Genomic DNA, 25,081 nt, shown 5'->3' on the forward strand with positions numbered 1-25,081 from the left:
TTTCTGGTTCATCCTATTCCTACATCTCCTACTCCTATGACAGAGGCTAAGAGTGGATATGACTATTGATCTACTGAACTATCTGTTGCATAAAAGCTTCATATCATGGCATTTCAGCATTATTACACAGAAACCTGTAAGCTGAACTACAGGATTTGTAATGGTATTTGTAATACCACAGAAATTGTAATGGTTTCCACTACAAACACCTTTACAGACCATCAGCTTTTAACCATTAAAACCATTACAAATTCTAAATTGTAAGAATTGGAAATTCTGGATCATATCCTTCATTCTCCATGTTAAAATGTTTGACATGTTGAAATGTTTTACTGATAGATACATTGTTGGCTGTGGTATAAGAAGAATAAAACACGTCATGCTGTAATTGAGAAATAATCCAATTCAGGGTGGTAACAGTAACAGGTTTGTGTAGAGGTGAGAACAGTTCACCTCCGCGCCGCTAGAGGGCAGCACTCACTCCACCCGAGACAACAGCGGAGCGCTTGGGACTGGAGCCGCTTTACTGCCGCTGTCCAGCACTTCAGCATTCAGCACCGAGGCCAGAGTGCCAGCGAGAAGCCTGAACCTTACACAGCGACCAAAACTGCACAAAACCCCCCACAGAGTCCGGGTTGAAACAGAAAACCCGTTCACGAGGCTTTGAGGCTTGAGGCTTGAGCAGGTAAGAGCAGTCTGTGGGTCTTTTTTAAAAACAAACTCGCTTAGTGGTCGCGTCGATGCTTGCAGTGTTATGAAAGGCATACATTTTGAAACTAAACGTCGATGAAATGTAGACAAACAGCTTCGGTAAGCCTAAAGAGCTTCGGTAAGGGCTTTGTTTCGGCTGGGGATGTCCTTTGAGCTCGGTTTTGGGGGGTTTAGTGTGTCGCAGAGCAGCAGGACGGGGATTAATGTTCCTGCTCGGGGTGTTAAAAGGACAGTTCCGCCTGCAGCAGATGCTCGTGCTCTGCTCCGCGCGATGAGCTCCTCTGTGCACGCGCAAGGCGTTGTGTTAAACCTGCTCCGAGTCTCCAGACCAACTTCACCTCACAAACACTTACAATAATAATAACAATCATCATCATCATCATCATAGAATTAGCTCCGAATCTCACTGACTCTACACTCTCAGAAATGAAGTACTTGTATCTTGGAACCATCATAGGACTCGTTTTGTGGTTTTTAATATGCATCCATGTTTACACACCCTTACAAATGATTTAAGCACTCAACCTTTGGGTAGTCTTAACATTATTTATTCTCCCCTTGTGCTAAGGATAAAAAGTGACCCGCCTTTACTAAACCCCTAAAATAAAACAGCTTAATTGAATTTTAAACCTCAAATCGAATTTTTCACAAAGATACAACCTGTCATTCATCACAAACTTTGTGAATATCTGGGTTTTCCCTCTTCCCACTGCAGAAAGACTGCATTTAATCAGTGGACGCTGCAGGTTTTCTCTGCTGTTAAACATAGTCGTGGGTCATTTTTGAATCTTAAGACTACACAGTGGTTAAAAAAATGCACCTTCCCAGGTGCAAGACACTATGTGGCAAAAGTATGCACACACACACACGTGTCTTTGCTGTTATAATAACTGCCACTCTTCTGGGAAGGCTTTCCACTAGAGTATGGCTGTGGGCATTTGTGTTCATTCAGCCGTAAGAGCATTAGTGAGGTCAGGCGCTGATGTTGGACGAAGAGGTCTGGGGCACGTAGTCGGCGTTCTAGTTCATCCCGAAGGTGTTTGGTGGGGTTGAGGAGGTCAGGGCTCTGTGCAGGACACTCAAGTTCTTCCACAGCAAACTTGGCAAACCATGTCTTCATGGAGCTCGCTTTGTGCACAGGAGCATTGCCATGCTGGAACATGTGTGGGCTTCTTAGTTCCAGTGAAGGGAATTAAGCCTACAAAGACATTCGAGACAATTATATAATTCAAACTTTGTGAGAACAGTTTGTAGAAGGCACACATGTTGGTGTAATGGTCAGGTGTCCACATACTTTTGGCCTTCTTTTTATCTGGTATGTTTATTTCTGAGAACGTGATGGATAAACACTGATGACGATCTGATGTCTCGTAATTAATGCTTTTTATATAAAACGTGATGTTCGTGTTTAGGAAATGATCCCGGCTTGGTCTCATATCTCAACTGAAATAACAATTAATTGGACATTTATATGCACAGTGGTTATGAAGCTATTGACTGTTTTTCCTACACTCATCTTTATTAGCACAGCTTTCTATACTGACTATGAAGTAGCCATTTCTTGTTGGCTCTCCGAGGAGTGGTTTTACATTTTTATACAAACATAAAAGAAAAAAACTATAATTAATGTCACTTAATCGTGTCAATTTGAAAACAATTGTGCAGTAATCAAAATCTCGAAGTATAACAACACAATTCATATAATCTTTCATGTGCTGGTTTATAGAACTACTGGCAGATTTCCTACAATTTTCCTACTAACAACATGCAAGGGAGAAAAACAACCTAAAAAGAACGTTACTTTTATAAATATCTTGCTGTGCATTGATAGACGTCTCTTGTTGGTGCTCATACAAGCAGGTTTTAATTCATGTAGGCGCAGTTTCATTCAAATAGAGACTATTAATTGTTAACACAAGTGAATTAAGAAGTTATTTGAAAATACTTCCTAAAGCTCAAGGTCAAAAGGCAATCTGTTTTCCTATACCTAGACATATAGCTATACAGTTATTCACCATTATATACTTGTAAGGGAGAGAAACAGCATGTGTTATGAAGCTATTGTTTGTGAGGATGATAAAATATTCCTTTTAACATATTTATGTCACTTAGGAAAATAAATGTATGAATGCAGATGCTTATACACATGGGCTAACTGTGTTGTTGGGGGCGATGGGTGCGATTTTATTAACACTATATGCACGAAAGAGAATGATAAATAAGGAATAAAACATGAAGACACATTGGGTCATAGGAAACTAATCAACAACAGGGTGGTGTGATGGCATTAACACCCAAAAGTTGTTTTATTCCTCATCCATCAAAGCAAATTTCCAATACTAACAAATTAGATTTACTAAAAAAAATCATTTTTAAATCCATTTTTAGGTACATTTAATGTTGTGAAACGTGTGAATCACTTATAGCATGTTCTCTCGAGACATAGCTTGTAGTTTTACAAGTGACTGTTACATGTGCTGACACTGGAGACTCCTTCCAAAAAGCTTGTCATATCAACAATTGCACAGATTTTTTTTTTTGCTGTTTATGTGAGTGTCATGAATTAGCTGTTACTGTAGAAATCATATCATAACAAGCACATTAATATAAACCTATGATTTGCCTTCCAGCCAGCATTACTGTCACTGTTCATAAGGTATTATTTGTATAAGTTCTAGGTCCATGTTGGTGAAACGTCCTCTGTCATCAAAGCCCACGCCAGCGAAATTCACAGCTTAATGGGTAATTGCCTGAAGGTCCTGTTTGCCCAGGAGCCCGAAGCAATCGCTGGGTTGGTGATCGCTAGCCAATGTAAACATGAGCTATTGTGCGCGGCATGTGCTGAGTCTCCATGTTTGTTCATTTAAAGCGTTTGAAGAATAACTGCTGGGTTACAGGAACAGGGTGCATATGGTCCGGATGTACACACTTGTGCTTGTTGGCTTAGAACTGCGTTACTTATATTGTCTAAAGTATGAAATTTAGATGAATTCAGCTTAACTGTGCACAGTTTAATTTAATTTATTGATGCTGATCTACACTGTGCTGTGTATCTTACGCTATTTGCACACTATGCACTTTTGTATGAGTCCCTGTATTGTCTTGTATGTTGAGTCTTGGTCCTCGATGATTAATTTCATCCCATTGTACATATGGCATACGTGTGTACTGATGGGATAATAATTAAATTGATGTGACCAAATTAGGAAATATAAAACAAAAATGTAATCACTTTTAGACCACCAGTGGATGCCTGATTTTGGCGGTAAAATGAGAAGTCAGAGAGTTAGGCTTATATGAGATCTAAAGTAAACAATCTAGTTTGAGTTTCATTGGCTGCTGGAAAATACACACACACACACACACACACACACACACACACACAAACACATTAAAATGTTTTTTTTCTTCTTCTTCTTAAGTCCCTCGGGGTGCTGCACCACAAAAAAAAAAACTGTGTGTGTGTGTGAGTTTGCAGACACATTCTCAGTGACCAGCATCAAGCCAGTGTTTATGTCTGAGGGCTTAAAGTCAAGCCTGTGTGTGTGTGTGTGTGTGTTTCATCTGAAGTGTAGGCGGGGCCTGTTATTTCAGACTGCACTTTTCACAATAGACTTTAACAGAGTGGCTGTTATTTTTTGCTCTCCCTTCCCCTTGTTATTTTACTCCTTTCTCTTCCTCTCTTTCCCTCTTTCTCTCTCTGGTTCCCCTTTTTTTTTTCCTGCTCTCAATGCGTACGTTTCATCAAATCAGCCCTACTCTCTCTCGTGCTCCCCCCCCTGCCCTAGTTCTCTGATCCCCTCAGCTCTCTGAAGGACACGCATCACCACTGGGGGATATTCCATCTCTCGCGCTCTCTCTCTCTCTCTCTCTCTCTCCCTCTCTCTTTTTGTATGTGTGTGAGTGTGTGCTCTGCAGCAGTACAAATAAATAGACAATAAAGAATGACCAACAGGGAAGCCCTGGTGTTCTAGCATATGCCTCTTCTTTAAACACTTCATCTGAATGTGTGTTTAAACACTAAACAGAAAAATTCACACCCACTGAGAGCCTCTCTCTCTCTCTCTCTCTCAGAGCCTGCTTTAGTAGCATACATCCTTCAAAGAGGCAGTACTTAAACCCAAAAAGAATAGGCATTTGGGACTCCTTCAGTTATCCACATTATCATACATCATCATTTTTACCGCACTGCGTACATTACGTTAGTTTATTTACTGTTATTCGCTAGTTTATCAGCTTACCAGAGGATGAACCCCGAACTAATGGCAGCCATTTTTCTTTTGTTAAACACAAATAGACTACTGGTCACTGAATAACATAGCTGCGTAGCTAGCTAAACAGCAAGTAACTAGCTAGTTACATAAGCTGTTAGGTTGTTTTACATTTGCTGGTTAATTGTAACTGCTGTTTTAACCGCAGAACAACTTCTAGCTCAACAAATACAAACACAAATATTACTGTGAACTATAAGACAAACGAATAGCTATGGCAGTTTGGTCAGCCATGTTTGTTGAAGCGTTCATGAAACCAGGGTTGCCTCATCTACATGACAAAACTAGCCGAATAGATATTCAAAACTAGCCCTGAAACAATCCCAATTGGAAAAATCTTGACTCTGAAGCTCCAAAAATCACGAATACAATTTTTTTTGGAACACCTGTACAGCTGCTGATTCAATCAAGTGGCTGCAGCACAGTGAGTAAAATCATGCAGATACAGGTCAAGAGCTTTGAACATTGGAAAAAGACTAGGCAATGTTTTTCCAATCTTTAACTGTACATTTTCGGTGCCCACTGTAGCCTCAGATTCCTGTTCTTGGCCTACCGGAGTGGAACCCAATGTAGTCTTCTGCTGTTGTCGCCCATCCACCTAAAGCTTCAACATGTCCATTCTGAGATGCTTTTCTGCTCACCATGGTTGTAAAGAGTGCTTATTTAAGTTACCATAGCCTTCCTGTCAGCTTAAACCAGTCTGGCCATTCTCCTCTGACTTCTCTCTGATCGTCTGGCACCAACAACCATGCCACGGTCACTGAGATCACATTTGTTCCCATTTTGGATATTTCATGTGAATTTTACCCGAAGCTCTTGACCTGTATGTACACTGCTGCTTCATGATTGACTGATTTGATAATTGCATGTAGTGAGTGTATGTTCTAATATTCACCTCGTAACTTTTCTATTTGGTTTGGAAATAAAACAATTTTGATATGTGTCCTATTTATTATACAACCCACAATCTGAGGACAAAACAAATCAACCCATAACAGCATACTCCAAAGGAAAACCAGAGACCTGCCTGCAGAAATCTGGTGCACAGAATTATGGGATTGCCTACACCCAGAATGACAGCTGGCAACTGCCTGAAAAAAAGAAAAAAAAATGCTGCAAATGCTGCATAAAAATGCTGCCTACTTATGGAGGAGAGTAGTGATCAAATACATGGCAATGATGTAGTAGACAGTGATTCTTGCATTTGATACACTGGCAATTAAAAGCAATGTGAAATGCCATTTTTGCTGCAGATGTGTGATTGACAGAAGGAAAATGAAGGGAGAGAGAGTGAGGAGTGAGAGAGAACAAGAGGTGACTCCTCAGTGATAGGATTCAGATTGATCTGTACTGTAGGTGTGCGGTGCAGGAGTGGGCGCTACTGTAAGAGCTGTCAGTGTGTATCACTGCTTTTTGCTGCACTGAGCATCTCTGAATATCTCACACACACACACACACACACACACACACTGAATGAGCCGTGACCTCGTCAGATTGTGCTGGTGGTGAAATTAACATGCGTCTGCACTCTTTTGTATATGTGTGCAACATACACTCTGAGCATAGCTTTTCTTATATTGTGTGTGTGTGTGTGTGTGTGTGTTTGTGTCTGTGGCATAACTATATTTGATTACTCACATTAAAAAATGATGCACCTGGTTTAAATAACAAATACAGGATATTCTGAAGAAACATATTGTATGACTCAAATTAATATAGGAATTGAATCCGAAGAAATGATATATTGCTTATTATAGTGGTTTATTTTTAATCAAATGTGCAGAATTCTTTTGGACACCATTTTAAATAAAAAGAAATACAGTACTGAAACCTTATATACACTACTTTAAATATGGTAACAGAATATGCTGTGATTTTATGCACAAGTTTTATTACTGTTTGTTACATTGAAAATGCCACCATTGTGTTGTTTGAATGGAAAAAATAGAGCTCAAAAATATTCAAAATGAAACATGGATGGATAACGCATAGTTAACAATTCAAAACATAAAATTAAATGGCAAAATCAGCTGATATTTAAAAAAATATGTTTTGTCTCAACTAATTCAGTCTGTAGAAAGATAATAACAGAAATGGCATGCGTAGTATATAATATTTATATCAAATTCTACTGCCATCACTTTATTTTTCCCCACATTTACATATTTTAATATACACACCTACTGTTATACATCTACTAGTTTCTAATAAGGAGCATTAAAACAATACCAGCAGTGCCTCGGCCCCCTTTATGCGCATATCCAAGATCTTCAATCACACCAATTATGATGGAGCCTAATGTATCTCAGTGAACCCCAGCCCCCAGTGTAACCCCCTACTAGAGAATTTTCTTTCCACTCCTCTAATTTCCCCCATATTCCACATGTTGTTGTGGCCAAATAACAATAATCTAATTCCAATTAAAGTTGAATGGGATTAAAATGGGCTGGTTGTTTAGCAGATTTCAAAATACCAATGTAAACTAAAATGTGGCAAAAAAAGATTTAATATATTGAGAAATTGTGAAGTGTCTACAGAATGCCAGAAGCCAAAAAAAAAGAATAAATAAGTAATAAACTAGAATTGCCCACTTTAAAGTCCCGCTTTACCATTTATGCTTTAATAGAAAAAAAATTGAAAAAAGGAAATATGAGAAAAAGGTGCTTACAGTGAATGAAAGCCATTTTGCTTCAAAATACATAGTAGGTTGTTATTAGAGTCTTTTTTTTAATTAAAACATTTCTGGTGGAAAGAAGGCAGTATTTTGGAGCATGTTACAGATCTACCATGAAGCCTTCAGCATATACGGTATATTATATAATACTGTATTAGTGGACGGGTTGTGAATAGTCTTTGTGTAGTAAAAAACGTTATATAAGACTCCTGTGTCCTAATGTGACAACAAAACAAATTGTGTATGACTGTCATTGCGTATAAACGTAAGTGTGTATGAATGTCAATTTGTATATATACGTGAGCGTGTATGTTTCTTCCTGGGTCAATGTTTGCTTGTGTAATGGCACCGTGAGTCATCTTCGGTCTGTATCCGTGAGCACACACACAAACACACATGGACATGTTGTACAGAGTGTGAGTTTTCACATAGTACATTTACATAGTACATTTTGAAAGTGTTAGTTATGTGTTAACACTTCCAGTTTCTTTCCATGTGTGTGTGTGTGTGTGTGTGTGTGTGTGTGTGTGGGTGCGTGTGTGTGTTTAGGTTTGGTGAATCTCACCCAAACAGTTAGGTGTTTATCATTTTTAAAGTGAACTTCAATTTCTCCAGAGTTAACTTAAGGACACTTTGTATCTTAGCATTTATGTATTCAATAATTCCATAATACCTTGTGTGAGATATGTACAAAGTGTCCAATTAATTATAAACATTATGCTAAATAAAACCTCAGGAGAATCTGGAGCTTATTGGAACAAGTGAGGAAGACTGGATTTCAGTCGATTTCATATGAATGACGTTGTAAGAAAAGATACAAACCCTAACCCCAACCCAAACCCTAACCTTAAACATACTTTAAGGTTACTTAACTTATTAACTTTTGATGCAAATAGAGTAATGCGAATTGATATGATAATCTTAAAAAATACTAATGAAACTTCTAAAATGACAGTATTTTGTAATATACAGTACAATAACAGCATTAAATAGCTGTGTTGATATTCAGTACAATTTGCACTCTTGCTTATGTGATATTGACACTGTAACTCAAATAGCCACTCTTTACAAACGTGGTGAGCAAAAAAGCATATCAGAATGCATATCATGTCAAATTTTTAGGCAGATGGGCTTCAACAGTGGAAGACCACTTTGGGTTAGCCAAGAACAGCAGTCTGAGGCTACACAGGGCACAGACTCACTGAAAGCAGACAGTTGAAGATTGGAATAACATCTCCTGGTCTGAGGAATGTTGATATCTGTTGCCATATGCAGATAGCAGTGTCAGCATGAATCCATGGACAGTGAGTTCAGTGTACTTCGATGGCCTTCACAGTCACCACATCTGAATCCAATAGAGCAGCTTTGGGATGTAGTAGAACGGGAGATTCACAGCATGAGCGTACAGCTGACAAATCTGCATCAATTTTGTGATGCAATCATGTCAACATGGTTAAAGGAATGTTTCCAACACCTTCTATAATCCACGTCACGGAGAATTGAGGCTGTTCTGAGAGCAAAGAGGAATCCTACTCAGTATTAGTATGTTGTTCATTATGAAGTGGCCATTTAATCTTATCACCACTCTCAGACTCTCAGTGTGTCTTTTTGTGTTGGTATCAGATTGTTGATCCAAGTAACAAGCTTCAAGCTTTTTCTCTCAAAGCTGAAAAGACAGGAAATCAATAGTTCCAGCTCAGATGGACTAAGACATCCTTTTTTATTTGTGCTTTTGTGAAAAAAGTGTGGTTACTATGTGGACTTCATGACAAAAATACAAGAAACACTTGTTGAAGCCAAGCCCTGTTTATTATGGATTGGAATAGCTCTGTATAAAGGAATCAGATTTGTAATAGGTTTTAATGGGGTTTTAATACTGTTTTAATATGTCCTTGTACGCTTATCCACTAAGAAGTACATATATTATGTTGTACAATGGCAAGCACAATGTATTTGAAGCAATTTCATTGGCTGGCTAATGTGTTAACTGGCTATCTTGCTAACTAGCTAGTCTAATTAATTAGCTAGCTTGTCAAACAAGTAAGGAATAACACGCGGCTTTTTTTCATACAACAGTCTGGTCTGGAGTGTGTCATTCCACTTATACCACAGCATTTTACCATCGATGACAATGTTTAATTCGATGATGAACAACACATCTCACATTTTAAGGGTTTATAGTTAGATTTAATGCTGTGGGACATCCGAGACACAAGTTAGCTCATGCTCTCACTTAAGTTACAGCCGTGAAAAAAAGTCATTCCTTCACCAGCCTCTCACTTTTTTTTTCTGTTTCTCTCTCTCACTTAATCTGATCTCTCTCACTCACTGTCTGTCGTTAAAAAAAAACTAGTTTGTCATTTGCCAGAGAAACCAGAAAGCGTCTGTCCTGAAGACTTTCCTGTGCTTGGAAATGACTGTTACAAAGCGCTAACAACCGAGACTCCTTCCATAAATGTGAAATAAATGTCTCCTAAGAAACAGCGTTACCACATCAATGATTATATTTTACTTTGTTAAACAACACATTTTTTTAAAAATTTGTTTAACAGTGTTAGATTATGTGAAACGTCTGCCATACAAGTCCCTGTGTGAGCTGTTACTATGGAAACAGTAATATATTAGAACGAGCGTATTAATATTAACCTATCATTCATGTTACAGCCGGAACTACTTTCCGAGCCATGCCTTTATATGAAAATAATGCATACCTTCTGACCAATCAGATTCGAGCATTCAGCCGTGCTGTGGTATAACAAATAACAAGTAGATGAATGGAAATGAATGAGTCTTTTAAATGGTAAATATTGCGATGAAGTCAAGTGTTAAATATAGTATTAATACACAGATGTGTGTGTGTGTGTGTGTGTGTGTGTGAGGGAGGTGGTTGGTGGATGGTTGAAGGACATCTGTGCTGGATTGGTGTGACTAGCAGGAGGATAACAAGAGCAGATGAAAGGGGTTTTGTTGAAGGGACAGAGGGAAGTGCCTGGAGAATTAAATGATGAAACTGAAAGGAAGCTGTCTGAAACTCGTTCATTTGTCTACAGGAAGAACAAAGAACACACAACGCATGGCAATGACTTGGGTTGTGCGTGAGTCCTTGCGAATAACAACGCAATAAATGTACAAATGTTTCAGTGGATGTTTGAAATGGTTGATGAAATTGCTGTTGTCAAAACATGACAATCATTCCATGGGGTTCCAAAGATATATCATTAACGCGATGTTCAGTGATGTTGAAGTGTCTCGCCACTGGTTTTGTATATATAGACACGCACTGTTTGTTAGTCATTGATCACCCATTTCATTTACTATGTGCTTATAATATGGATTTTGAGCTGTGGAAACAACTTTAGAGTAGTTAAACACTACCTGACAGACTAGTCTAGAATGCCTTATACACTCAGCTGTGTTATGCATCATGAGTATCAGATATGATTCATAAAATGGCAGGTGTAAAATGTCAAGACGCATATTCAAGCAGATTTCAATCCAATTACTCAAACTGAGAGATCTGAGAGACATTTTAGCCACACACAAAATTGTGACGTTCAATTCACCAGGCATCTTTTCTGTAAAATAGCTGGCAATGAGGAATTAGAAACACAGGAAGTGATTATGTGTACTAAGCGAATGTATACTGTATATATTCTGTATATTGGATGTAATACAGGATTTAGATTTCAGTCTGGCAAACACATTCAACTTTCTTTCTTGTCCTCTGTCTTTTTCTCTCTGTCCTTCTGGACAGACTTCAGAGGGACTTTGATGTCACCATTCGAAAGAAAGAGCGCACAGGAAACAGAGAGAGACAGCGAGAGAAAGAGTGATGAGAGATAAGCAAGATGAGAGATCTTGATAGATGGAAATATTGATAAGACCCATCTGTTAGACAGGGAGTCATCGTTTGATGATGCAAACTGTGGTAGCTTGCAGTAGCCAAACAGTGCTGAGCTTTGTGTGTGTGTGTGTGTGTGTGTGTGTGTGTGTGTGTGTGGGGCTGAGTTCGAATCCATTGAATAATAGAAAAGTGTGCCTACACCACAGCACACACAAAGAAGGATCAGCAGATCTGTCCTGTCTTAGGTTTCCAGGTATGTGTGTATGTGTGTGTGTAGTATTTTGTTACCAGACCAGATGTCTGCTGTGCTGAAGTACAGTCAACAATAGCCACTATACACACACACACACACACACACACACACATACATTTTGACTGACTTCTAGTGGTTAATGGCTTCACTAACCTTTCTGTTCTATTGCCTAAGGATTTCATATCCACTCTTTGATACCTCATATGCATACACACACACACACACACACACACACACGTCATATATTCTCTCCATTCATCCATCCATTCATCTATCCACTACTCATTTATATATCCAACCATAAGTTCATCCATCAATCTATTCATCCATTTATCCATCCATCTATCCATCCTCTAATCCATTATCCATCCAACCATAAATTCATCCATTCATTAATTCACCCATTTATCTATCCATTCCTCCACACCTACATCGATTGATCCATTAATTTATCCATCCTTTCATCATTCATTCATCTGTGTGTGTGTGTGTGTGTGTGTGTGTGTCTGTGTAAACCAGACATATCCCTCTGTTCATATCATTTCCTGAATCATAGTAATTGTGTATTCACCCCCTCATCCTGTCTCTCAGCATGCACAAACATCACATCCCCTCTCTGTCACTATCATCCGTCAGACACACACACACACACACACACACACACACACAAACACACACACAGTCAGACATGCACTACATCAGTTATTATATTGCCCCCAATAGACTGCACTGCCATGCTGCTGATAGCTAAAATTGCTGATCTGCTCTGATGTTTTATTTTTTTTTTGGAAGAAAAAGTTTCACTATTTATGTAATGGGCTGTAATCTTCTTTAAATTAAAAAAAATTCTTTAAAAAATCCTAAGCAATTGTTATTATGTAACAAAAGGACTGGCTGCATTCACTTGTTTCCATAAAGTCTAAAGATTGTACATAATTATGTTCTGTAAATGAATTCCCATTTCTCACACCACACACACACACACACACACACACACACACTCTCGCCCACTCATATTTATTGTTCTCTCAGGCTCTTAGTTGAATTTTGTCCTCTAAATTACATAAAGGAGATGTATCACATGCTGTGTCGCCTTACTGGCTCAGCACTCACTGACTCACAGCACTAAAAGCGAATGATTTCTAAGTGAAGGACATCTGTCTTGTTCTCTTTCTTTGTCCCCCTGTTCTGAAAGTGCACCACAGGTACACGAGGGAACATAAATACTCAGGGTGAGCTAGTGAGCAAAACTAGCCTACAGGTGTGGTTAGCCTCTATTATATTCACCATAGTACTAAAAGGAAGGTTATATAACATGTATCAAGTGGCACACCTTTATTAAACTGCATTCATACTTGCAATTTTAAGTTTGCATCTCTCTGTAAAATAGGCATGGCCTGAAAATTGGTGTTTTGATGCAGTTAGCAATTTAGCCATGATTTAGGATTTTAGTTGTAGCTAAATATAGTGATATTGTACTGAGAATAAGGGATCATTTGTGAATGCAGTTCAGCAGTTCAATGTCCTAAATTTAGGTGTACAAAATCCTGTGTATACACAAGCTTTGTTTACTGGGGGAAAAATAATTTCAATTGAAAGATAGTTACACCATCTAATCCAGCCTTCTGGTTGATCATATACCATGCCGCCTCTTTTTTAAACATTTTTAAATTTTAGTTTTAGAGTAATGTACATAAGGTATGTAAAATGTCATGTTTACATGCTGCTAAAGTTAGCACTGCCTCCATTTTGAATCTTTTGCCCTCTATATTGAATAGTCTCAGTCTCAGATGCTCTACCTAGGGTCTGATAGCTTTTATACTTTTCTGGTCACAAGCTTCAGGATCTTTCAGGTTGCATTCTGGCACATGCTTGTACACACATTTCCATGCACTGATTTCCAAAAGGAAAGCAAACTTGTGAACACTGTAATGCAGTGAGGTTCTCAGAGGAAGATACAGTTACTGTATTAAAAAAAAACTTTATAGCATCACTAGTAACAAGAAATATGGTTTTTCAATAAATTTGTGATTTAACAGTGTCAGAGGCTTTTATTTATCTTCAAGCATAAACTGTACAATCCAGTCTCAGAGGCTCTTTATTGTAAACATGTAAGCAGTAGCTTTTGTACGTAGGTGCTTGTCAGAGGTTCATTTAAAAATGGTTGGCAAAACTTCATATTCAACTATCTGTGGAAATATATATAATATTTCCTTAAAAAAAGAATCATATAGCTGGCCATTTGCAGTGTTGGTTACATGGGCTTTTTCTGTGAAATTGCACAATTCTTAGTCATATTTAGTGATGAAATATACCAGACTCTCTTTGTGAAAGATAGAGGGCTGGCTTGCAGGCAGTTGCGATGCTGGTTGAAGATGTAAATTCCCCTGTCAGAATTCACCAAAGTTGCACTAAATACAAAGTTTCGCTTGCAACTCAAAATCGATGTCCTATCACTTATGATATTTCGCTGAATAAAAGCTATTGTAGAGGGACTTTCCCTTATTGCCTTCAGTGATCGTATTGAACATCACAATATGTGACACTCCGGCAAGGCTTTCGCACTACAGCTGTTCAATTTGTCTCCACCCGTACTGCAGCTGTATCCAATTTTCTCGGATGGTGGAGAACAGTTTTAGTCACACACCCACACTCTCAAGACAAGCTGGCAGCTTTTCCTCCTCACTAGCTTCACTTCAGTTAGCTCAGATTTTTCATCAGCATCAGCAGTAGTATAGCAGTTGCTAGTGCAATACTAAAGACTAATGGCACATACAGAGCTGTGGGAGTAAGTGTGTGTTTGGATGCTGATTGTTCTGCAAGGTTGGATGAACACACCCAGTGAGCACGAAAGCCTGCAGTCAGAAACGCATGAACGGTTAATCACACACTCTGGAGGAAAGAGAAAAACAGGAGATGGGCAAGGGGATAGAAAATGCCAGACACAGCCCTTGAGGCAGCCGGTGGCATACTGGACGAAACAAGGGTCAGGTTTCGTCCAGTGAACTCGCACAGAGTCGTAGAGGCACATGACAAAATGGCCGCTTGACCTTTTATAGGTGATGACTTCCTGTTTGCCTCCGGGATCAGGGAGTCTAGCCTGAGGTAACGACATTTCTCTCTGGCGGGATTTCCTTCCACCTGTTGTTTTTTTTTTATTCATAGTGTGAAATTGCATTTACGTAAACCTGAATGGAAATGCATGAAATTCGAAAAAAAGAGCTGTTTTGTTTTTGTGTTTGCAAATGTGTTGAATAGTTTCAATAGATGCAGATGAATTTGTACGAAGAAAGAAAGAAGAAATATTGATCCAGAGCTCATCTGTATTCACTCAGCTTGCCTTTACTTCGGAAAGAGAGCAAGAGAGAGAGAGAGAAAGAGATGGTGAGAGAGAGAGGTGATTGAGAAGTGTCATGTATGAAAAAAATTCACGCCGGCTGCTTTTTCAGCTGCAGAGGGCAGAGAGCGAAAAATTTCAAATTCTGCATGATTAAAATGAGAACCCAAGATGAAAACGAACTGAACAGTGAACCTGTACTGTAGTTTAGATGCTACCGACTATTTCCTTATAATGCAAATAATATCAGCTTTGTCTTTAGTGAAGTTGGACTGTAAATGTGCTCTGTTTGGTTTATCACTAAAATAGAAGGGGAAGTTGTGAGTGGACACACAACCAGAGTGTTGTAGCTAGCTGGTTAGCTTTGTTGATTTGCAAATGAACACATTAAATAGCTACCTAGCTAACAATGATCCCTCATCTATTATTGTTCACCTGTACACCTCTATGTGTAGGTTTACTAAAATTACATAAACAATATTTCATGTACGTTACCAGAGATTAAATGGGTGTCTGTGCAGCTGCTAGTAGCTATCCAGCTGTCTCATTTCACCATAGACTAAAGTTTGCATAGCAGACAAAGTGTGTTTTTGACACAGTTCTATATAGAATAAATACATTTTTTGGAAGTCATTGGCATCTAGCTAACATTACATACAGCTAACTAGGTAACATTAGTTATGAAAATCATGTAAATCATATGCTATGACCTCACTCACCAGACCTCAACCCAATTGAACACATATGGGAGATTTTTGTGCAATCACACCAACGTAGGGAATATCTTTTGGAAGAATGGTGCTCATCCCTCCAGTACACAATTCCAGGAACTTGTAGAATCTATGCCATAGCACATTGAAGCTAATAAATGTTACATTGTTTTTTTTCTCTGTAATTCCTTTAACTTATTTAGCTAGCTAGCTAAAAGGAGCTAACCTGACAGAATTTCTGAATGGATATCTCAGATTCCTCAAACTGACTTCTTGGAATGCAATCATAAAACTACCTTTAGGCACCAGCACCTATATGTTTGGTGTTATGTCCTTAATTTCATTGATTGTCTCAAAGTCACACCAGTTTACACTCCCTCAAAGACATGCACTGCGCTGTGGTCTGCTGACAGACCCTTCTTCACAAAACCAAACATACTCTTTTGAATTTCTGAACTTACTCTTTTGAAGTTCCTTCCTCAGGCAAAATCCAACAACTTTTCACAGTCCAAATTTTTCATTTTGCTGTTTTGTTGTTAAATCAAGCTGGCACTGACAGAAATGAGGGACACAGATTATGTCTTGTATCTTGATTATCATGATCATGATACTGTATCCTTTCCTGCATCAATGAATATTCATCAGAAGTGGTCTATAATTGATCCGGTCCATTTAAAAGACGTGGATCATGACTAGAGAAAGTGAAGAAGGGGGTGAATAATTGCACAACAAGAAATAAGGGTACATGTCTCCTGCGTGACCAGCAGGACATAAGACAGAGTCCATATTTCAGCTCTTACTCACTCACACACACACACACACACACATTGCACTTGCAGCTTGGCTACAGTTACGACAGAGCTGACCTTTCACCAGAAAAACAAGCATACACACAAACACACTGCTCAACACGAAGCCTCGAAGAAGCAGGATTCTTCGAGCTCTGCCTGGCTTCTGAATGTCAATATCTTAGAGCAGCACATTTAGCGTGTGAACTTCCTGGTAGCAAAGCGTATAAAACAGTGTGTGTATGTGTGTGTGTGTGTGTGCGCGCACTATATTATGAAGCACTGATACCAAGTACACATATACAAGCTGTCTGATGTTAGATAGTAGCCTCTAAATTGTCAAAAAAAAAAAAAAAAAAGGACAAGGAGGTTGCGCTAGTGGAAAGAAAATTTAGTTTTTGAAAATTTATTTTTAAAAATGGCTGCAGTAATGCAATGCTCAGTGTTCTTCATTTCTGAGAATGAAAATAGCAACTGAGAGCAAGGGGGAATAAATATACTGGTGTTACACCAGCAAATTACCCTTTCACCTGCACGAAAATAGAGCGGTAAGAGTCTATAAGCTGTGTTCTAGTGTACACTGTGTACTAGACTGATCCAAGATTTGCCATTAATAACTGGTAGGCGTATGACACTCATGAGTGTGTGCGAGTCCCAAAGGACCACAGCCAGGGAGAAAACCGGAAACAGATGGTCCGGCCAAGTGGGAGTGTATTACTGTGTGATTTTGTGTGTGTGTGTGTGTGTGTGTGTGTGTCCTCCAACATTGAAGAATCATCCTAACACAGCAATGTAATAAGTGAGTCAAGCAAAGGGATTGACTGAAATGGAGAGAGAGAGAGAGAGAGAGAGAGAGGGACTGTGAGTAGGTTGAGGTGATATCACTGTTCTTGGCTTTATTTTGAGTATGTATGCGTGTATCTCATGATGGGAAGATGAATGGGGCTTCAAGGAAGCAGCAAAAAAAAAGTGTAAATATCTTCAAGACTACAACAGATGTGAGTAGATAGTATCACTGGAACAAACATTGTAGGAGTGATGGATGAGACTCCAGGTGTCTCCAGGACACTACAGAAGGACACAGGGACCTGTACAAAACTACAACTAGTATAGAAACAATTGTTTTCGTTTAATAAGATGAAAGAAAGAATATAAAGCTTCAAAAATAAAATGAATTGATATAAAAATTGGGAGTTTTTTTGTTATTACACACAGCATTAGGCTTACAGTTAATGCAGAACAGATTGTGATTAGTGATAAGAAGTGAATCTGAAAACACATACAAAATGCTTATAGATGGTGTGACCTGTTTGTCATTGACGACAAGCCTGGATACTGCCTATGGCTACTAAATTTAAAATATATAAAAATTAAATAAATGTATATTCTAAAACAAAAAACAATGACTCATATTATATGTACAAAAAAAGTGGAAACCATGATGCCTGGTATGATCAGCATGTAGGCTTCTTTATCCTATTCTAAAGGTCTACATCACAGGTAAGTTGTTTCATAACCCCTGTGTTGTGTATTTATCGGTATTACAGCGTTTCACGGTGCCCATGATGCATTGGACTTTCTCCTGACTAACACTGCGCTAGTGTAGAGCGTGTGGGAGATGCTGCATCTAGTTACTGACAACCATTAAAAAAAACTGCAGACAGAAGCAAAAACAGCTTTTCTACCTCACATTGATTTGTGTGTGTCCTGGCCTGTGCGTATCAGTGTGTCTGAGAGACAGAGAGAGAGAGAGAGGGAGAGAGAGAGATTCTCTTTCATAAGCCCTGACATTTCTGTGTTTTTTAAAAATGAATAATCAATTACCTTTAAAGTTCATATGTATGGAGGGATATTTTAGACAATATTAATGAAATAATAACTATGTTGCATAATGTGACGATTAATAAATATACATTTATTGAAATGTGAGCATAAATAATTAAATTTGCCACAAAAACATGTATTTTTTTGTACATTCATTTAATTACTTGTTTGTTTTGACAATGCTGTAACAAACATTGGTTGAAGATCCATGTACAGGAGGGTTTATTTACAAAGCCAGAAACACAATCCAAAGACTGAGTCGTAATGCAGGCAAGGGTTAAATACAGTGAAGCACAATATTACAAACCAGAGGGCAAATCCAAAAGAGTAATCAACAGGCAAGGCATCATAGTTCATCAGGATTGGCAAGACTTTGCAATGATGCAATGTGTTGGTCTTTTATACTCTACAATTAGGAAGTAACCCAGAAATTTAGAGGTAGCAGCATGTTCTTCAGGACCATATCCCTCCAGTTCACTAGATAGATGGTCATGAAGCCTGTAGATCAGTGATAAAATTTATGGAAATGTGTGACCAGGGGAATGTGGTACAGTCAGATGTTCTATTAACCACCAGTTTGATGCTTCTCTAGATTCCAGGATCTCCAGATCTGTTAGAGGTATGGGCCCAATGGAAGAGATGATCTCACATGGTTTGATGGGCAAAAGTAATCTCAGACAGACACTCTGGTGGCGTGGGTTCATCATTCTGAGCTCTTCTGATGTTTTCCATGATCTCCCTGCATATGGGAGCTACACTGCAGGATTGTGGGAGAAATGTTTTTGGAGGCCGTCTCAAGTCGTCAGTTTATTATTCTTCAATCCCGGCTGTAGGTGAGGTTAAACCTGAAGAAGAATGCCCAGTGAGCTCAACATTTGTGGGTAGTATGGTTGGGGAGGATCAAAAACAGATCCTCTCCACTCCCCTATGCCTACTTATATGGCTAGTAGTTCTCAGTTCATAATAATTTAGTTCTGCTGGACATGGATTGTCCCTAGGCATCTACTTCCACCACAAAGGACAGTGATGGAGTAAGGTGATGAAGAATAGGATGGAACGATCTTTGGATTTTCAAGTCATGAGATCTGTCCATTTCCTTGTGTTGGGTTTTCCTCATATTTCATATTGAGCTAACTATCCACAAAGATGTTATTTATAACCTATTTTTACACATTGTTTCCAAAGGTACTATACTGGAGCTGAATGTGTGTGTGTATATACAGTACAGCTCCTTTGAGAATGTTGCTGTTCTGTGCTGTTCTCCAGTGCTTGTGCTATTTGTGGTAGTTAGAGACCAGGGAGAGTAAGAGAAAACTGGGCCAGATGTTTTAGGGTACATACTAAACTTGGAGGATGTTGTTGTATTTTGTGAAATATGTCATGTCATTAGAGAGACTGTGATCCAGAATGCTTCCTATATAAATGAAGGAGATGATATCTCTTTAATTAATCCATTATTGTGGTAGTGGTTTGGGGTGAAGTGGAGGTCAGCCTCTTGGAACCTCTTCTCAGACAGTATCTCTGCCACAGTCTCAGCTCTCTCTTTATATTTCATTCCTTTTACTGCTCTCTCTCTCTCTCTCTCTCTCTCTCTCTCTCTCTACACACACACACACACACACACTGGAATAGATTTTAGCTCATACTTTGACTCGCAGGAAGCTCCAGTCACCGTGGTGACCTCTTCCTCTGTATCAATGTTCCTTTCCTCACGCTTTATTGCCTCCTCAGATCTCCTGCGACGCCTCCCATATTTCTGCTGTCATCCCAAGTACCACCAGGCATGCTGGGTAACATTTAAGATGCCAAATGATGCCTCTCCAGGGAGCCATGGGGCCACAGTGTCCTTTCACTGATCCAAGACCAATGTCTCCAACTTAAAAAGCAGCACTGAATATAATGAGAGTAATTATGAAACTGGCCTGAGATCAGTGAAAGTGGAAATGTTCACCACCATAGCAGCTCACCTGACCTTTACCATGACATACCTTTTTAATAAAATTTTATATTAAAAAAAATGTAATATGTAAAATGTAAAAAAGTGTGTGTCTGTATACATACCACCAGATTATGGTGCAGGCAGTGATTAAGATCTGATTTAATGGACACACACACACACACACACACACACACTTCCAGAGTGTGATGCCATTACAAGATCTCTCATAGACATTTCCAAAAATATCGGCACCCTTCAGGAAAATTAACAAAAATATTTATATATTTTTTCCTCATTATCATGAGGCTCATTGCTGTTATATAATATATTATATGTAATTAATATATTAATTGCGGTGGTCCAGTGTTTTGTAGGAAACTGCACTACTTAAGAAAATGTTAAGAAAAAATATTGTTACAGTAAATCTACACAGCATTCTTATGTGTGTGTAAAATTTTATTTTGTCACACTGTAATTGCATAATAGCACAATGATGGAAACTCTGCTGATATGTTGAAATACTACTGAGAGTTTATAGAGGTTTTGCTGTCTGTCAAAAGCGTGAACAGACAAATGTCTGATCTTGGAGCTCAGAAGCTCCAACTGTCACTTAGAGATGTGCAGGAAAGTATCCTAGGAGTGTATAATCTCCTACAATACCAACTAGTAGGGATATTTATGCCCTGCCCAGAGTTTTGCCAGACTGACATTCAGTGACTGATCGGGAGGGACTTTTTGCTTTCTTCCTTGGTTCCTCTTCCGCTCACTTCACTTTCTCTTCTCATTGTCCCCGAGCATGTCCCTAGCTACCCTGTTAGAATGAAGAGTGATATGGTTCGTTTTCCACATCAGGAAAGATGAGGGCCTGAGAGTATACTGGAGGGAATAAACTGTCACAGACTTTCACCGGCCTGTCAACTGATCTCTTTATCAGTCATTCCCCATCTCTCTCTCTCAGTCTCTCTCATTCTTTATTCCGCATTGCATGATGCCCCTTTTCTTCTCTTTTGGCTGTTTTCCATCTGGCTCTCTCAATCATACATTAGAAAATCTTTCTCTCTTCATTTGTCTCACTCAATCATACTTGAATATCATTATTCATTCCATTCATCTTCATCTATCCTTGTCAGGGTTGTGGTGGATCCGGAGCCTATCCCATGAACACTGGGCACATGGAAATAATATACCCCGGATGATGGATTCCTGTGAGGCAGCAATTCTACCCACTGTACCACCCTCTACTTTATTATCAGCTCTTCTCTCTCTGTCATTTGTAGTGATAAGCCTATTTCACTAAACTTGGATGGTATGCATGTCTTCCTTTTCTCTTGGATTTACATATGTTCTCATCTCATATCCCTTTCATCAAGATCAGATCCCTCATATACTCCACTAAGATTGGATTACACATATCTCCCTTATACTGTATATCCCACATTTATAGGGGATATAAGGATTTGATCTTAGTGAATTGTATATGCAAGGGATCTAACCTTTATGAGGAAGCATCTTGGTGAGGGGGATATTAGGGCAATAACTTTGGTGGATATAATCTGATCTGATTTATAGAGATCTGATATTCCCTGGGACATGAAGGGTCTAACCTTAAAGAGGAGGGATCTAATCTTGGTTACTGGTATATGAAGTGTCTAACCTTGAAGAGTTGAGATCTGATCTTGACTGGGATATGAGGAGTCTAACCTTGAAGGGGAGGATATGATCTTGGTGACTGGTATATGAAGGGTCTAAGTTTGAAGTGGAGACATCTTTTCTTGACTAGGATATGAGGGTCTAATCTTGAAGAGGAGGGATCTGATCTTGTATTGGATGTGAGGGATCTGACCTCGAAGAGGAGGGATTTGATCTTGGTTATTTGTATACGAAGAGTTGAAACTTGGAGAGGAGGAATCTATTCTTGACTGGGATAAGAGAGGTCTTACCTTGAAGAGGAAGGATCTGATCTTGACTGGGGTATGATGGTTCTTACTTTTAAGAGGAAGGATCTGATCTTGACTGGGATATGATGGTTCTTACTTTTAAGAGGAAGGATCTGATCTTGACTGGGATATGATGGTTCTTACTTTTAAGAGGAAGGATCTGATCTTGACTGGGATATGATGGTTCTTACTTTTAAGAGGAAGGATCTGATCTTGACTGAGATATGAGGGCCTAACCTTGAAGAGGGGGCATCTGATCTTGGTGAGGGGGATATGTGGGTTCCAACCTGCTATTATAATAGGTTGGATCTGAGAGGATTGAGGATCTTAGCTTGGTGAGTAGTATATATGTTGGATTACATGCTGGTGAATGGATTTGAGGCACCCGATCTTGGTCAGATCCTTCATATTTTCAAACAAACAAACAAACAACAAAACTGTCTATATATATATATATATATATATATATATATATATATATATATATATATATATATATATATATATATATATATATATATAAACATCTTTTCTTAACTAGGATATGAGGGTCTAATCTTGAAGAGGGTCTAATCTCGAAGGGTCTAAATGCTCAATAGCTGATAAGTGAATATTATTTTCTACTACACCTTCTACTGTAGGTGAGCTTTGAATAGCCAAGCTGCACTTGCAGACTATTTGCTTTGAACATATAGCTTTGAATAGCCAAGTTGCACTTGCCAGCTGTTCAAATGTAACGTCAGGATACAGAAATAACTAAATGTCATTCATGAAGACTACCTTGTAAACCTTTCTTTCTTAGTGCTGTTTCCTGGCAACCTCCAGCAATCTCGAACTTTTAATTACCCATCTGAAAATCGCTTTTCTTCCTGAATTTCTTTCTCCACAGATGCCCCTTGTTCTGTTTCCAGGGTGAAAACAGTCACCAGATTTTGACAGAATCACTGCCATGCTGATCACCACTTTCTGTTCGAAAAGCACATCCATGTACATGCATCTGTATACACAGAATTCATTCAATCACTTGATTGAACCCCAGCAACAAGGAAAAGCACAGTTTGGTACTTTTATTTCGAAGTGTAGCAGAAAAGGGGGAAGAGGTGGTAATAAAATCTGAGCTTATTCTTTTATACCCAGACAAATATAATGTGTTCTGTTGTACACTGCTCAGGCGAGTGGCCAAAGAAAGTCTTGGACTAGGAGGACATTATTATCGACCAGGGGCTCATTTTATGGAAAGTCATCAAACAAAGGACCAGTTCTTGGTCCACCAGAGTTTCTCTCCAGTGTTAGCATTTAGCTGCCTTGATGCTTTATTGAATTAGACTAATTTGCACTTCTTGCCATGGCTAGCTAGCAATGCATTTAAAGTGTTTGTCTATAAAAGTAATTTTCTGGCTTCTTTCAGGTAAAAGTGGATGGACAAATTTGTGTTTTTGACAAAATATCATTATTTTCATTGGTCTTTGATTTTTAAATTCCAGCAAAGTTGTATGCTGTATAGTCTATGTTTAGATTAGGAAAATCATCTCAGTATTCATGGACTTTGATGAAATAAACACCATGTCACAATGCTTGTATGCTATCACACAGTTGTATTCTGACTAGAACTGGATTTTCCATCAAGCCATTTTGCAGTTACTTTTTTATCACCTCATTACATCTTCTAAATATGAGCAGTTTTAGGGGAGGAAAAAGAGAAAGAGAGAAATGGGGAGCAAGTGAAGTTGCATAAAGTTAATTGCTGAATTGCTGCCATAATGTGTCATTAGAGCCGGCTGTAAACGTGCTGCCTTTACGAGTGGCTTTAAAAAGCACTTTAGTGCTGCATTCTACTCAAACCATGATCATTGTCATCCTCAGGGGTTTTCTTTTCTTTTTTAGACATGCATATCATCTGCCATGGCCTCTTTTTTGTCAGCCTCTTTCTTCTAGACATCCCACAAGCTACAATACATGTGCAAGGGCAATGTCTGTAATGTGGAATAGATGCCAATGCGATTAATAGTTAGATATACTTCAGTGATTTCTGTTTCATAACTGTTTGTAATTTTCAGCTCTTACCATCTCCCTATTATCGCCCACTTTTTCTAATTTTGGGTCTTCTCATGTGTGACCCACTGGAGAATTTTCTGCATTGCCCTGTTTATCACGCTTGGGTTCATAAATATTTCTGAATTCTATTTTCGACCATGAAACCAACCATTTTATCGTCTGCTCTCTTTTTTTTTTTTTATCACGGCATGGTTTGCCTTAGATTAGACTGGAGCAAAGTAGCAACCCAGGTTGGTGTTGTCCCCTATGTGAATAATGCACCTGCCTATTTCCTATTTGTGTCTTCACATGTGTAGCACTGCTAAAACAATTACTTGAGACTCTTTGTTTAAGTAACATGCTTCATTTTTGAGATAGTACAGCATACTCATTTGCGCTAAAGCACATTATTGATTTAGTTGTATTGATGTATTTTTCACAAAAAAACTATAGATGAAAAAAAGTAGATCTATTGGGCTGAAATATACTAAGATAAGCTGTACCATACTGTAGATGGAGTGTGAGAACTCACATTCCTGTTGGTTTTAAATGTCTTAAGATGGATTATTGGATTATTTTAGACTTCTGTGGAACCAAGTGCAACAGCATCACCAATAGTTTTAAGAAAAACACATGAAGAAGAGATGCTGGGCCTGATTTCTTCTAGCCCAGAGAGTAGATTCCTGCAGCCTATCAGTGACAGTCATGTCAGCTATTGATAGATATTAGACTTTGCCTTCCTCATGTATGTATACTCTA

The 25,081-nt window shown here is 38.6% G+C and overlaps 1 protein-coding gene across 1 annotated transcript in view; it reads left to right on the plus strand.

Moving 5' to 3' along the window:
* The first annotated feature begins 522 nt into the window (after positions 1-522).
* Positions 523-25,081, plus strand: part of srrm3 (serine/arginine repetitive matrix 3) — an 82,298-nt gene continuing 57,739 nt past the window's right edge. Inside the window, exon 1 of the mRNA XM_026922170.3 lies at positions 523-685. The gene's annotated coding sequence lies outside the window, so the exon portion shown is untranslated. The remainder of the gene's footprint in view (positions 686-25,081) is intronic.

This window comes from Pangasianodon hypophthalmus, chromosome 27, assembly GCF_027358585.1.
Source record: "Pangasianodon hypophthalmus isolate fPanHyp1 chromosome 27, fPanHyp1.pri, whole genome shotgun sequence".
Lineage (NCBI taxonomy): Eukaryota > Metazoa > Chordata > Actinopteri > Siluriformes > Pangasiidae > Pangasianodon > Pangasianodon hypophthalmus.